Source organism: Kryptolebias marmoratus, linkage group LG10 (genome assembly GCF_001649575.2).
Source record: "Kryptolebias marmoratus isolate JLee-2015 linkage group LG10, ASM164957v2, whole genome shotgun sequence".
In the NCBI taxonomy this organism is placed as follows: domain Eukaryota; kingdom Metazoa; phylum Chordata; class Actinopteri; order Cyprinodontiformes; family Rivulidae; genus Kryptolebias; species Kryptolebias marmoratus.
In genome coordinates, this window is record NC_051439.1 from 1,888,739 (window position 1) to 1,903,280 (window position 14,542).

The 14,542-nt window shown below is 38.9% G+C and overlaps 1 protein-coding gene across 4 annotated transcripts in view; it reads right to left on the reverse strand.

The window, feature by feature from the left end:
* slc35g2a (solute carrier family 35 member G2a) overlaps positions 1 to 6,506 on the reverse strand; it is a 14,908-nt gene extending 8,402 nt beyond the window's left edge. For 2 of the 4 annotated variants that reach the window (XM_017436429.3, XM_037977699.1), the window contains exon 1: positions 6,207 to 6,506. The gene's annotated coding sequence lies outside the window, so the exon portion shown is untranslated. Of the gene's footprint in view, positions 1 to 1,312; positions 1,436 to 1,676; positions 1,759 to 6,206 lie in introns of all 4 variants that reach the window. The other 2 variants (XM_037977697.1, XM_037977698.1) reach the window with 2 other exon arrangements.
* Positions 6,507 to 14,542: the final 8,036 nt, after the last annotated feature.

Here is a 14,542-nt window from a genome sequence, read left to right on the forward strand (position 1 = left end):
AATTTTTTTTTCAGGATCATTTCAGCTTTTTCCTTTTTGTTGTTTCTGCTTCTTTCAGCTAATTTCGGCTTTGTTCTTCTCATTTTCAGCTTCTTTCAACCAATTTCAGCTTTTTAAACTAATTTCTGCTTCTTTCAGCTTTTGTTCTTGTACCTTATGCTAATCTTCTACAAATCAGCTTCTGTTCCAGTTTTTGCATCTTCATTAAACTTCAAATGTTCAGCATATCTTCAGCCGCTTTCAGCAAAATCATTCAGCAAAAAAAGCATTCACACTGCATTTTCGCAGGAAATGCAACTTCTCTAGTGTTTGATTGTGATATTGTTTAAGCCTCTGTAGTCAATGCAAGGCCGTAGAGTACCATTTTTCTTGCCCACAAAAAAAAAAAAAAAAAACACCTGCCAGCCTGCAAACTCTCCTCAATATACTTGGTCATAGCCTGGTTCTCGGGGCGTGATGAAGAGAACAATCTCCCTCTGGGAGGAACAGAACCAGGGAGAAGGTCAATAGGGCAGTCATATGGTCTGTGAGGGGGTAAAGAGGTGGCCTTAGCTTTATTAAATACCTCCTTAAATTCGTGATACTCCTCAGGGACTTTAGAGAGGTCAGGATAGATGTCATAGAGGACTTCCGGAGCTGAGGACGTTACCATGGCGTCAAGTAGGCATGTGGAAGAGCAGTGGTCAGCCCAACTAGTAATCTCCTGCTTGACACAATCAATTCAGGGGTTATGTTTACTAAGCCATGTGGCCCCGAGAATTAGAGGTAAATCAGGTGACTGGATGACCAGAAATTTTAGAGTTTCGTGGTGGTTACCCCTTACAGAGAGACAAATTAACTCAAGTCTCTAAATTTTCTTGGTTTAACACATGACCGTTTAGAGCAGTGTTTTTGTGGTCATTCTTTGAAGGAAACGTTTTGACTCTTATGGATTCAGCGAAGGTTTGATCAATAAATTCGGTGTCAGCTCCCGAGTCAATGAAAACCCGGGTCTTAAGTTTGCTATTGGTAACGGTCAGTTCGGCAGGCAGTGTGAGCATAGAGGAGAATTTGGTTTTGTTAACTGGACTCAGTAAGACTCTCTTGGATCCTACTGAGCCTGGCCTTTTAAAAGGACAATCCCTGACCATATGATTCTTGGCTCCACCGTAAAAGCACAAATTACCTGCCCGCCAGCGGTTTCGTTCCTCAGGGGTAAGCTTGGGCCTGCCGATCTGCATGGGCTCTTCAGGTGTTGTAGAGTTTGATTTCTCTGGGCTCCGGGAAACATTATGCTTAGCACTCCAAAACCGAGTCTTGGTTGTTGTGTTACCTTGCTTTTCCAGCTTGCGTTCAGTCAGACGATTGTCGACTCGTGTAGCCAACTCCTCCAGTCCTCTGAGGCTTCCTGGTTGGTCCCTGGCAGAAAGTTCATCCTTGATCTCGTCAGTTAATCCTTGAAAAAACACATCAGTGAGTGCCGGGTCGTTTCACCAGCTATCAGCTGTCAATGTGTGAAAATCAATTATGTATTCAGTAACACCTATTTCCTTGTTTCAGAGAAAACGATTTGCGAGCAGCTTCTCGCTCAGGAGGAATCGGGTCAAATACTCTTAGTTCTGAAGCAAAATCTTTATAAGCGTAGCAGACAAGTGAGTCGCGTTGCCATTCCACGGTTCCCCATTGCTTAGCCTTACCGGACAGCAGAGAGATGACGGAGGCCACCTTAGATCGTTCGGTAGGAAAGGAGGAAGGCTGAAGCTGGAAGTGGATTTCACACTGTGTGAGAAAAGGTCGACATTGATTAGATTCACCTTTGAAAACCTCCGGCGAAGGAAGCCTAGGTTCGTGCAAGGGCGAAACCTGATGATGCGACGTAGCTGGAGGGAAGAGGCGTGGCTGGGGAACAGCGTTGCTCTTGGTGCAGCTGGAGAGGCTTCCAGGCAGGTAAGACCACCAGGGATGTTGGGCAGAGAAAGGGGAGGTCTTTGGATACGGGGAGCAGGCTAATAGAGTCCGGTAACAGGTGAAGGGTCAAAGCCGGGAGAACAGAGAGCAGAATCCAAATCCAAATCGATACAAACCAGTAAGCGTTGTCCAGTGAGCAGAAATGAGGTCGAGAGCCAGGGATCAGCATCAGTAGCAGTAGCAGGCAAGAGATCAGGAACGAGAAATCAGGCATGAACTGTGGAGTAATGCTGGACATCTACTTGGCGAACCATTCAATAATCTGGCACTGAGTGAAGTGCAGCATGAGTTTAAGTAGGGCCAGAAACAGGTGAGCATGATCAGGTTGATTAAAGTGGCATGAGTCCAGGAGGCGTGGCAGGAACAGAGAGGCTGTGACGAGAGGCGTGGCAGGAACTAGGAGGCTGTGGAAAATTACTGTGGCATGGAACAAGGGAACTGTTACAGCCTGGTCCTTTGCGGCGCACAAAGATTTCTCCAGATTCTTGAAATCTTTAGATAACTGTAGATGATGGGACCTTCAAAGTTTTCACAATTTTCTGTTAAGGAACATTATTCTGAAATTGTTTTACTATATTTAAACAAAGTTTTTCACAGTGTTGTGAATCTCTGCTCATTTTTTCTTCTGAGTTACTCATCTTCTCTAAAGTGCTCTTTTTAAACCCAGTCCTCCTATTGACCTGTGGCCATTTAACCTAATTAATTGCAAAATGCTCCTCCAGCAGTTTCTTTTTTGTAACACTTACTTATACAGGTTTTTGTTGCCTCTGGACCAGCTTTTTACATATAGGTTGCTTCATAAAAGTCAAAATTACTTGTGTTTTCCTAGAAACTGTATAATTTATTAGTTTAAACATTTGCTATGCTTACTGTGTTCCACTGTGAATAAAATATGGGTTTATAAGATTTACAAATATTTGCATTCTGTTTTTATTTACATTTTTTACACACTTTGTTGGAATTGGAGTTGTGAATGTTTCATATAAAAATAGTTTGTTGCATTCTAAAATTAAAGAATTAAAATAAACTGTTGAGATTTATCGGTATTTTTACATTTCAGGACAAGGGAAAAGAGCCAACTCGAATGAAGAGGGCACATCATATAGTGTATACAGCTTTTGATGAAATTTAACTATGGAGGCCCATGTGAGACCATATTTTTATTTTTAGAAAATTATTAAGTACTCTGCTTTGAAATAATAAAGTATATATATTTGCATCAAGTTAAATTATTCGGGCAGACATAAAAAATTAGGACAGTTTGTTTGAGATTTAACTATTTTTTTTAGTAACAACTGATACCTTTCTTTACTTAAACTTTTATTACGTTTTTGTTTTTAATTAAGTACTATTTAGGTGAATACATTTTTGCATTTTGATGAAGAGATTGACTAGACAAAAGTCTCTGGAAGTGCTGAAAATACAAAGTTGTTTTGACAAATGAAATAGTGTTAAATGATCAAAAGGAAAAGTACAATGCCTGCAATCAATGTGATTGTTGACCACATTATCATTGCAAATAATTTAAAATTGTGCTAATTCACATTGTACTTTTTTCCCCATCGTTGAAAGGTGAAGGCAGACGATAGTGTTGTGTTAGCATGTATTTGTGTTACAGTATTGTTCCAAAATATCTCACTGGATGAATTTTAAAGAAAGAAATCAGGAAATATTCATTGGATAAACATTTACTACTGATTCATTTTTCGAGTCAATCTAATTCTAGATAAAAAAGGGTGAGTCAACTTTACAAATTGTGACCAAAATGTTGGTGTGGTAACTCTGTCTGTTAGCAAAATATTTCATATTAAAGATATGAAATATGTACATGTCACTTCATGTACATCTACAACTGAATAACTTTTGGAGTTGATAAAATTCAAGATGACCACTACAGCTTACACATTAGCCAATATAAAAATGGCTATAACTCAGTTACCTTTACAGATACTGAGCTGGTAGCAGCTGTGTATTTCTTGTCATTAAAATTTTAAGCCATTTTAACTGTGTACATAATCCAATAAGAAATACTAAGAACAAACAAAAACAACCTGACATATGACCATTGTTTCTAATCTTTATTGGTTTATAGTGTAAATGCTAATTTGAAACACAAATTGCACATTTTTGCAGTCATACATTGTGCTATTTTAGCCATTCATAAATCAAAAAGTTAAGCTAATTCAGGAGAAGCACACTTTGGCTTTTGGTTTTCAAAAGTTATACTTTCCAAAATATTTAACTTAATATTTCCCCCATAGAAATACATTGAGAACTCGTCAATTCTTTTAAAAACATGGTCCTCTTTGACACCTACTTTAGCATATTTGCTTTATTTTTGTTTTCTTATGCTACTTTTAGCTTTTGACTAGCCTTTTGATCAGTTAGTTTTTTTTCTCCAACTATCAGTGAGGTGGTAATTTTGTTTCTCAAAGTAAGCTTCTAAATTGTGTATCTATGTATTTTTGGTTCTCTGTGAAAATAAGCATTTTCACATACTAGCGCAAATAATAGCATGAACACATTTAAATTTTGCATGATCAATCAATCAATCAATCAATCAATCAAATTTTATTTGTATAGCACATTTCAGCAGCAAGGCATTTCAAGGTGCTTTACATAATTAAAAAACAAACAATTAAAAAACATGATATGTTACACCTGTTCATGAAATACATTTTGAAAAATGTAATTATAATTAATATTCGCATGTTTGTTGTATGTTTCATTGTACAGGCAGTTTTGACGGACTTGTTGGCTCTCGTCTCTCACCAATTGTATTCTACTTCATTTTATGAGTTGTACTGGATTGGTGGACATAAAAATGGATTGTGTTCAATGTTGACTGGTTTAGAATAGTTATTGAAGGAAAATGCCACAGTCGAGAAGTTGCCAATGTCTTTGACATCTTATTCTTACTGATGTTTATCTGAACAGCTTCTTAAAAATTAAAGACTTAACATTCTTTTCATGCCAGAGTTTTAGACTAAGATCTTGAAAACACCGTGCAATCATGTAATGCCGCAAAATCGAATGTGATCAGTCACACTTGGAGTATGTGATGAAGATGATGCTCTGCCACTACAACACCGAATTTTAGCTCAGTGTCTGTAAAACTAACTGCATTATAGCCATTTTTGTGTTTCCTAAGTTTAATTAGCTGTGGTAGCCATCTTGAAATAGGTTGGGTTCGAAAGTTAATCAGTTGTAGAGGTACATACAAAAATTACGTTCTGAGAGTTTCATTAAGATCCACCCACTGATTCATGAAATATTTTGCTAACAGACATTGTGTGTGTGCATTTGGCACACACACAAATGCAGACATGGGCAAACAAACAAACAGAAAATCTTATTGCATGGCTTTTGCTTCTAGGCAGCGGGTGATAAAGAACAAAAAGCGATCAGGATGTTCTCACCACAGCCAGTTAACTGATGATGCACTCTGCTTCTGCAGTGATGCTGGTTCTACTGCTGCCATCCTTTTAAAACCTGATTTTACACCTTACACAACTAAGTGAGCAGCAGGGAGATAACAGCACACCTTCACGATGTGATCAAAGCAGCAGATGAAGCTTGAATTTACAGATGGAACTAATTTACTGGAGAGTGCATTGTTCTTCTACTACTATATTTCATTTGACAGCTGTCCTCTAAAGGTTTTACATAAAGAAACATGACATGACATTAATGGAGCAGCCATGATGGGTAATAACCTAACATATAGGGAAGTATTGGGCTGCTGTCAGAGCCTGACGTTTAACTAGTTAAACCTAAAAATAATTTGCTTTAAGGTGATGTGAGACGTTCTCCTCAAGGTTATGGTTTTCTCTGTGAGGCGCCAGAGGGTTGAAATACCCACATAGGCTACATGAACACAAGCTATGGAAAATGAAACAAAAACTGCATTCAGATAGAGACACACAGACATCGTAAAACCCTATTCCTGATGTGATTAGGTTTTTTTTTCCGACAGTATGCGTCGCCGCGAGCATCTCCAAAAACAAACGATGGATTGACGCTCCTCATATATTGCTTTTTTGTTTGTTTGTTGTAATTGACGCATTAACTATGGTAAAAAAAAATGCGTTAATTATTTGTTTGTTGTAACAGCTCGTGCAGATTTTTGAATGGGGAAGAAGCGTGCGCCCGCTCCTCTTGCCTTGGTGTGCTCGCGGACAGCTGAATGTGAACGAGCTCTTGTTACCTGTATCACAAGATGTGCTTTGATCGTGAGTTGTTTCCCTGAATCCACTCACCTGCTCCGCTCGATCCAGGTCTGAACTTCACCAGCGAGTAATGTCATTTACCTAACACCTCAAACGCCTCATCACCAAGTGTCTGCCATTTGTTCTTCTCCGCTCTTTTCCTTCTTCTTCTTCTGTTTTTGCGGCAGTCCTGATGGTCCCCCAAGGGCACCTGCTCACAGTTCACTTCCTTCCGCGGGGAGAAATGTGTGTTTTATAGGAGCCTGCTGTCCGCTTCCATCCCTCACACATATTCTGATCAGAGAGAGAGAGAAAAACTGGAAGAGAGGGAGATCTAATCTTAGTGTCTGAGCATGCGTTGTAGCCTCTGCATTTATCGCCCGCCGCCAAAAGAGGAAGGCGAACGTTTTTGCCCGTGCGCGTCTTTTACCAAAATATCATGGATTATAGAACAGAAAGTAATTGGATGTACATGAATGACGGATTGTGTTTAAAGTCAACCCCCATTCAAAATAGATGCCACAGTTAAATGACAATAAATACAAAAATGGCTTATGGCTATAACTAAGTTAATTTTACAGATATTTTAATAAATCTTAGCATTAAAAAATACAGAATATGAACATAAAAGAAAATAAACATGAGCACAAAAATAACCCCCAAAACAGAATAAACAAACACTGAAAAACAGATTGTGACACTAACCCCCTCTGAGAGACAGCTCCTGATGTCCCAAACCAGAAATTCTGATTTGGAAACCGGAGCGGCTGGTCCATAAGGGCAGGCAGGGCACAAAACCTGCTGTGTTCGACAGTAGAGATTTTCTGTTTAAAAATCAAATTATGATACTAAAATTGGAAGATATGATTGATATATCAGTTAGCAGCTTGGAGCAGAGAGACCAGGCATGACTCAAACACAGAAAACTAAAGACAGATATACAACGGCACATTTTATTCACTATACAGACCCTCCAGGATTTCGCGATGTTGCGATTGCAACTATTAATGCAAAATCAAGCGAACCCCACAAAATCGCAACTTTTTGCAACTTTGTCCAAAACACTGCAACTTTCCTTCAACTTTAACCCAATATTTATTGTTGCTAAAGTGATTCGCCACCGTTTCTGGGGTCTAGTGTCTTCTTTGTGGGTTTGTGTAGTGTGGAATACAAAATAATAACCCCAAATAACTCACGAAGAAGACATGTGACGTCACATCCTGTTAACATCAGAATGCCGGTAGCATACAGGAGCAGCAACCGAAGCGAAAATGTGTGCTAACGCTTCATATTTGCCCACAAAGATTTCAGCAAAGGACCTCGCAAACCAGTTTCCTACCCAGCTGTATGAGAGTGGGGGGAAGCTGTTTTGCACGTCCTGCAGTGTAATCATCAAACATAAACACAAGTCATCCATCGACAAACACTTTGTGTCTGCAAAACATGTGAGGAGAGCTGCAGACGAGGGACAATCCAGAAATGGTCATGAATGTCAGTTTATAAGCTATCAAAGTTCTCAAAAAAAGCTCCTTTTGGTAATGTCAATGTTTGTTGGTAATTATCTTACCAAACTAGTCAGTATTTTTGGTTTATATATTAAAAGTTATAGTTTTTTATTGATTTTAGTAAAAAAAAAAAAAAATCGCAACTTTTAGGAAAATGCTCTGCGAAATCAGTCATTTTAGCTTGCAACAATCACAAAAAATGCCCGCAAAATCCTGGAGGGACTGACTATAAGCCCATTTTCTGTGTCTGCATTTAGAGCTCCCACAGGTGCATCTTATTTAACTAATTCTGTGATTTCCAAAAGAATGTGTTTGCAGTAGCACAGTGGTCAGCTCTGTAGTTTTGTAATCTTGAGACTGCAGATTCAAGCAGCCCTAGTTGAGGCTGTGATTCTACATATACATATATATGTGTGTGTGTGGGTGTGTATGTATGTATCTGGCATCACTTCTTTAGTTTTATATTTTTCAGAATTACTTTAGACTTCCACCATTTACCTTTGATAATCTCAAGTATTATTGCAGATATTACTTCAAATTAAATGAGAAATCATATCCAGAAAGCTATGTAGCTTTATGTTTGTTAATTGTGTGAAATGTCTATTTAATGCTGAAACTGTGATCATCAGCCCTGGAGCACCAAAGGACACGTTGCTGGCCCCGTTTCTCTTCACCCTGTACACTGTGGACTTCTGCTACACCTCTAAGCTGTGTCACATACAGACAATCACAGATGACACAGCCATTGTTGGATGCATCAGGGATGACAGAGACGAGTATAGGAGCCTGGTGAGGGGCTTTGCTGACTGATGTCACACTAACCATCTACAGCTCAACACCTCAAAGACAAAGGAGCTGGTTATTGACTTTGGAAAGCCCAGACCAAGGCCAATACCAGTTCTGATCAATAGGGCTGAGGTGGAGGCTGTAGACTCCTACAAATACCTTGGACTGTGGCTAGACAGCAAATTGGACTGGACAACACACACCGACCACCTGTACAGAAAGTGTCAGAGCACCCTGTACTTCCTGAGGAGGCTGCAGTCTTTTAACATCTGCAGGAAACTCCAGTAGATGTTCTACCAGTCCATGATTGCCAGTGTTTTTTTCTACAACGTTGTATGCTGGGGAGGCAAAAACTCATTTGTTCTTCATGCCATCAAACTGTACAACTCCTCACTGTGGGGGAGGAGGGGAGGACAGAGGACCATCACCACCCTAACAATAGATAGGAACTGGTTATACAATATTATATATTGTTAAATATGTATAGGTGTATATATATTACTATTATGTTTACTTTGTTCGCATTTTTGGGTTTGCTAACTGTTACTTTTGACACTTTGTCCTGCTACTGTTCATTTTTTTAATCACCTGTTCAATGTGGCTGGAATTATAATTTCCCTGAAGGAGTCTTCCAAAAGGATCAAATAAGTTATATCTATCTATCTATCTATCTGTCTATCTATCTATCTATCTATCTATCTATCTATCTATCTATCTATCTATCTATCTATCTATCTATCTATCTATCTATCTATCTATCTATCTATCTATCTATCTATCTATCTATCTAATTTTACCCAGTTAAAATTAAATATACTCCTGTTTCAGGTGGAGGTGGGGGTGGATGTAAATTTTCAGAGGCTGTTTTCAGGACACAATCTCAACCTAAGGGAGGGAGAAAGAACAACAACAACTTTGTGCACAAATAATAAATAAATATTAAGGCATCATCCTTGACCCTCTCAGACTAGGAGGTAGGCATGAGGGCAACATGCAGACTCTGGTGGCTTGAGACATGAAGCCTGTGGAACTGGAGAACTCGGTAAGTAGAGGTTCAAAGAATGGAGGCTGTGAAAGGTCAATGGCTGGAGGCTGTGAGAGCTTGATGGCTGGAGACTGGGAGAGCTCAATGACAGGTGATGTGGGACCCTTGGAGAAACAAAACCCTGGTTACTGATGATATGAGGCCCTTGACAACAGGAGACTGTAGGCCTTCAGCTACAGGAGACTAGAAACCCTCAGAGACTGGTGTGTGAAACCCTTGATGAGTGGGCTGAGGAATGAGGAAGGAAGAGGCGTCCTCCTGGATCCTCTTGGGAGCTGAGGAGAGAGAGGCATCCTCCTGGACCTTCTGGGGAGCAAAGGAGAAAGATGCGTTCTTCTGGATGCTCTCGGAGGTGGCCAGTGAAGAAGCATCCTCCTGGAACCTCTTGGGAGTGAACAAATGAGAGGCGTACTTCTGGACCCTCTCTGAAAAAAAGGAGAGAGAGGTGTCCCCCCGGACCCTCTTGGAAACCACAGGCGGTAAGACAATGACCCTTTCTGATACATTTACTGGTGAGGCATCTGGATTCTGGGGGTGGAGATAAGCTTTGGTGTGGAGATGCCATGGAACTCTGTACCATGAGGGTTTTTGCCTTTCGATTGTGATGACGGGGTGGTTTAGAGTGGCTCGGCTCTGGAGAGCTGGTCAGCTCTAGAGAGGAGCTTGACCTAGAGAATGGGATGAGATATGCAGTCCTCTGGCAAGTTAAGTCTGGGTCTATGGATAAAAACTGTCTTCTGTTGTGTGTTTATTTTAAAGTCTTTATAAAACACAAAACACTATCAAAATTACAACTGGAATTAGTTCAAAATCACAAGACTTTTTTTTACATTCTTCGCTTTTTTTGACAACTTTTATTCACAACCATTTTTCGAGCAACTTCATTCATCACATTACCTTTTGTCCAAGCTGGTGCATACCTTTACTTTTGCAGAACAGTTCATCTTGGTGTCTGTTTTGGGATGAGGGGTTCCTCTGCTTTACAGTACAGACAATATATTGGTTGTTTGTGCTGAGACAGAGTTTTGCATTTACGTCGCTTTATGCAATTTGTTTACTTTCTAATTTAACTGTTTTCAGTCTTAACTGTGTTTGGTGGTTGTACAAATGTTTTTATATGAGCTTTTAGTCAATTTTCTGATGTTTCTGTGGATACCACACATGTCTATGTTCAAATAACAGACCTTACATTTGCAGAAGTAGAATACAGGAAGTATGATTCTGCACAAGGAACCAGGGGCCACTGGTTTTATGAAGTTTTTAAAGTAATAATCTCCCTCTAAAGACGAATGTTCACCCACATAATTTTCATCTAATGCAGAGTAACATCTTTACACTATATTTACCTATATTCTAATCCACCCCTTGTTTTTAAAAAGGAAAAGTTCAACAAGTAGTTAACACTAGTAATGATGTGTAATCACAAAATTTAAAGTTATTTCCCCTTTCCTCTTCTTCAGTTTGATTTAATGATCAAACAAGGTCCATCTGTTTGCTCCCTGACTTTAATTGCTTTGACATTAAAACTTGTTTGGTCTGTTTCATCTTGAGCTGTATGAACCTTTACAGAATGTAGCAGGGTTTGCTGCTGTTAGGTCACAGAGACGAGTTGTTTTATTAAAAACCTTCAGCTGTCAGCAAAGGAGACTAACTCCTCCACGGGGACATTGCTAAAAACCCAATCCAGCCTTTACCCTGAAAGGAAAATATGTCTGCCAACATTTAATACTGTAACTGGCTTACACATTTTCATCGCCCTCTACCACAACGTGAAGGTGGACAATAATGTTTTTGCCTGTGTCTCTGTGTGTGTGTCTGTTACCAAAATATTGATGACTAGATAAATTTTAATAAACTTTTATAAATAAATCATGAAAGGTACATCCACAACTCATAACCTTTTAAAGTTAATCCAAGTTAAGATGGCTGCCACAGAAAAAAAATGATCTAAAAAACAATGGCTATAACTCAATCATTTTTACAGATATTGTGCTACAAATTGGTGTGGTAGTGTGGGGTTTTTGGGTTTGCTCTTTGTTTTGGTTTTGGTTCATTTTTTATTCTGTTATCTGGTTGTTTGTTTTCTGTCTTTTGTGTTTATGTTTCATTCACTCCTCATCAGTCTCCTTCTCGGTTTCCCTGCCACGCTTATCTCCACCTGCCCGTCATTATCTCTACTCACCTGTTCCCACTTACCTCGTCATCCTCAGTACTTAAAACCCGGTCATTTCCTTCATACTCCACTGGTTCATTGATGTTGTTTGTTCCTGTCCTGCCCGTTCCCGTTCTGCTTGTTCCCGTTCCTGATCCTGATCCTGATCCTGATCCTGATCCTGATCCTGATCCTGATCCTGATCCTGATCCTGATCCTGATCCTGATCCTTGTTTTCAGTTTGTATTTTCTGTTCCCGTCTCAGTTGTTTGATTTAGTTTGTGTCTATTTGTTTGCTGCCACGTCAGCCTTTTGTTTTGTTTATTCCTTAGTTTAATAAATTAGTTTCCTTTTAAAATGAGTTTGCGCACTGGGTTCGTCTCCGTAATCTCCACCCAACATGATAGATAGTAGATGAGACTAATTCACAATGCATACAATAAGTGCTACTCAATGCACAGATCTCTGCTTAAAATGTTAACATTAACTCTAATAGTCAAGGTTGTTTGCTTGTTTGTCACAATATCCCATGAACCACTTGATGGATTTTAATGAAACTTCGAAAAAGTAATCATTGGATGTATATCTAGAATTGATTATCTTTTGGAATCGATCCAGATCAAGATGGCCGTAATATCAGCCAACACAAAAAGGGCTATAACTCAGTCAATGTTACAGATATTGAGTTAAAATCAGATGTGGTAGCAGCTACACATACTCTGAGAGTGATGTTGTATGCATCTCTTGCACACTATCCTCTCCTTCTCTTTCTGCAGCTGTGGTGATGTAAAATTGATGAGAGCCAGAATACTCTGCTGGCTCAAGAAAAATAAATAAATAAATAAATGATATATGTGTATAAAAAATACTGCTCCTCACTATCTCTCTTGTGAACCAGGCAGTCATGGTCACCTCTCTTAAGGAAACACTCCCACAGATAATAGTAAACAGTGGTACAGTTTTCAGTGATTGTGTTCATACCCATTTTAAAAGGCATAATTATTTTTCCTTTTTTTATCTAATCTGTCCTCTACATTTGTAACTCAGTGATGTTTTGTTTGCTGCCACACTAGACTTATTTCTGCTGCAATGAGAAATCCAGCTAATACCAACCATAATCCTATAATCCCTTCTGACAGAATACTGCTTAATTCTGGAGTCTGTCTGTTTATTTGGAGTAGATAAAACAAATTGCATTCTGATTTTACCAATTATACATTTAGTGTCCAGGAAAAGGCTCTAACTAACAAACAGACACTTCATAATACATGCCCATATACTGTATGTGCAATCTTAGATTAATAGCTTAGCATTCCTTGAAGAAATGCATATTGCCCACCACCTTTCATACCTGACTTTTGAACTAAGAACACCATGTGCTCAGAAGTCATGGCTTCTAAGCTGTTTCAGACAAACCTTGTATATGACTTTATGCACAGTATAAAGGCATTATAGCAAGAACTGGCAAGCTGGGTTAGCACTCAGAATGCAGATTCAGAATGATTCTTAGCTACTACCATACCATATATTAGCTCAATATTTGTAAAACTGACAAATTTATATACATTTGGTGTGATGCCAAAGATTGATTAGTTGTGACAGCCATCTTGAATTGGGCTAACTCTAAAAGTTAAAGAGTTGAATATGTACATCTAGTGATTACTTACTGAGAGTTTTTACTACAATTTGTCCTGTGGTTCATGAGTTACTTGCTAACAGACAATCAGAGTTGACTAAAGCAGTTAATGGCAACGTTTTAAAAACAAATCTCCTGCAATCAGTTAGTACTCAGAGTTTGTGGTAGGGATTAGTCTCTGCTACTACCAATCAATAGCTCTATATCTGTAACCCTGGCTGATTTGTAAATACTTTTGTGTTTCCCAATGTTAATTGGTTGTGGCGGCCATTTCAGATTGGGTTGACTCAAAAATGGTATCAGCTGTAGATATACATCCAGTAAATACTTTCATAGAGTTTCAATAAAATCTGTTCAATACATGGGATATTACAGACATATATTCACACAAGAAAGAGCAGACTGAGAACCAGGAGTGGCAAAAGCAAACCATTTTACTGCCTCTAAAGTCAAGTTTTCCCTCTTCTTTGCCACACTTTATAAATATTTTTTTGAACCAGCAATAGGGCAGGGGAAAAAGACAACACAGAAACTCACAGACTCTAAAATTCATCTCTAAGCTCTCTGCCTCCCAGTTCTCATTCTTTCTGCAGTGCTTCCTCCCTGCTGTCATCTTATTTCTTACATCCTGGATATAGTGTCACCTCACCAGCTCCTCCTTGGTTTGAAGTTTCAATGTAACATTTCTGTTGTAGTGCAGAAAACTGAGTTACTGTATGCTGGCTTGAAGTTAACGCTCGCCACTGGGTGTTGGTCTCTCTTTGGTGGTACATGGGTAGGTGGCTAGATGGGTGTGTGTGTGTGTGTGTGTGTGTGTGGTGTGTATGTTTGTATGTGTGTAGGTGTGGTCCTAAACACAAGAGAAAATAACAATGTAAAACATGTACAGGTGCTGGTCATAAAATTAGAATATCATGAAAAAGTAGATTGATTTCAGTAATTCCATTTAAAAAGTGAAACTTGTATATTATATTTATACATTACATACAAACTCATATATTTCAAATGTTTATTTCGTTTAATTTTGATGATTACAAATGACAACAAATGAAAATCTCAAATTCATCATATCAGAAAATTAGAATATTACTGAAGACCAATAAAAACAAGGGATTTATAGAAATGTTGGCCAACTGAAAAGTATGAACATGAAAAGTATGAGCATGTACAGCACTCAGTATTTAGTTGGGCCTCCTTTGGCCTGTATTACTGCAGCAATGCGGCGTGGCATGGAGTCGATCAGTCTGTGGCACTGCTCAGGTG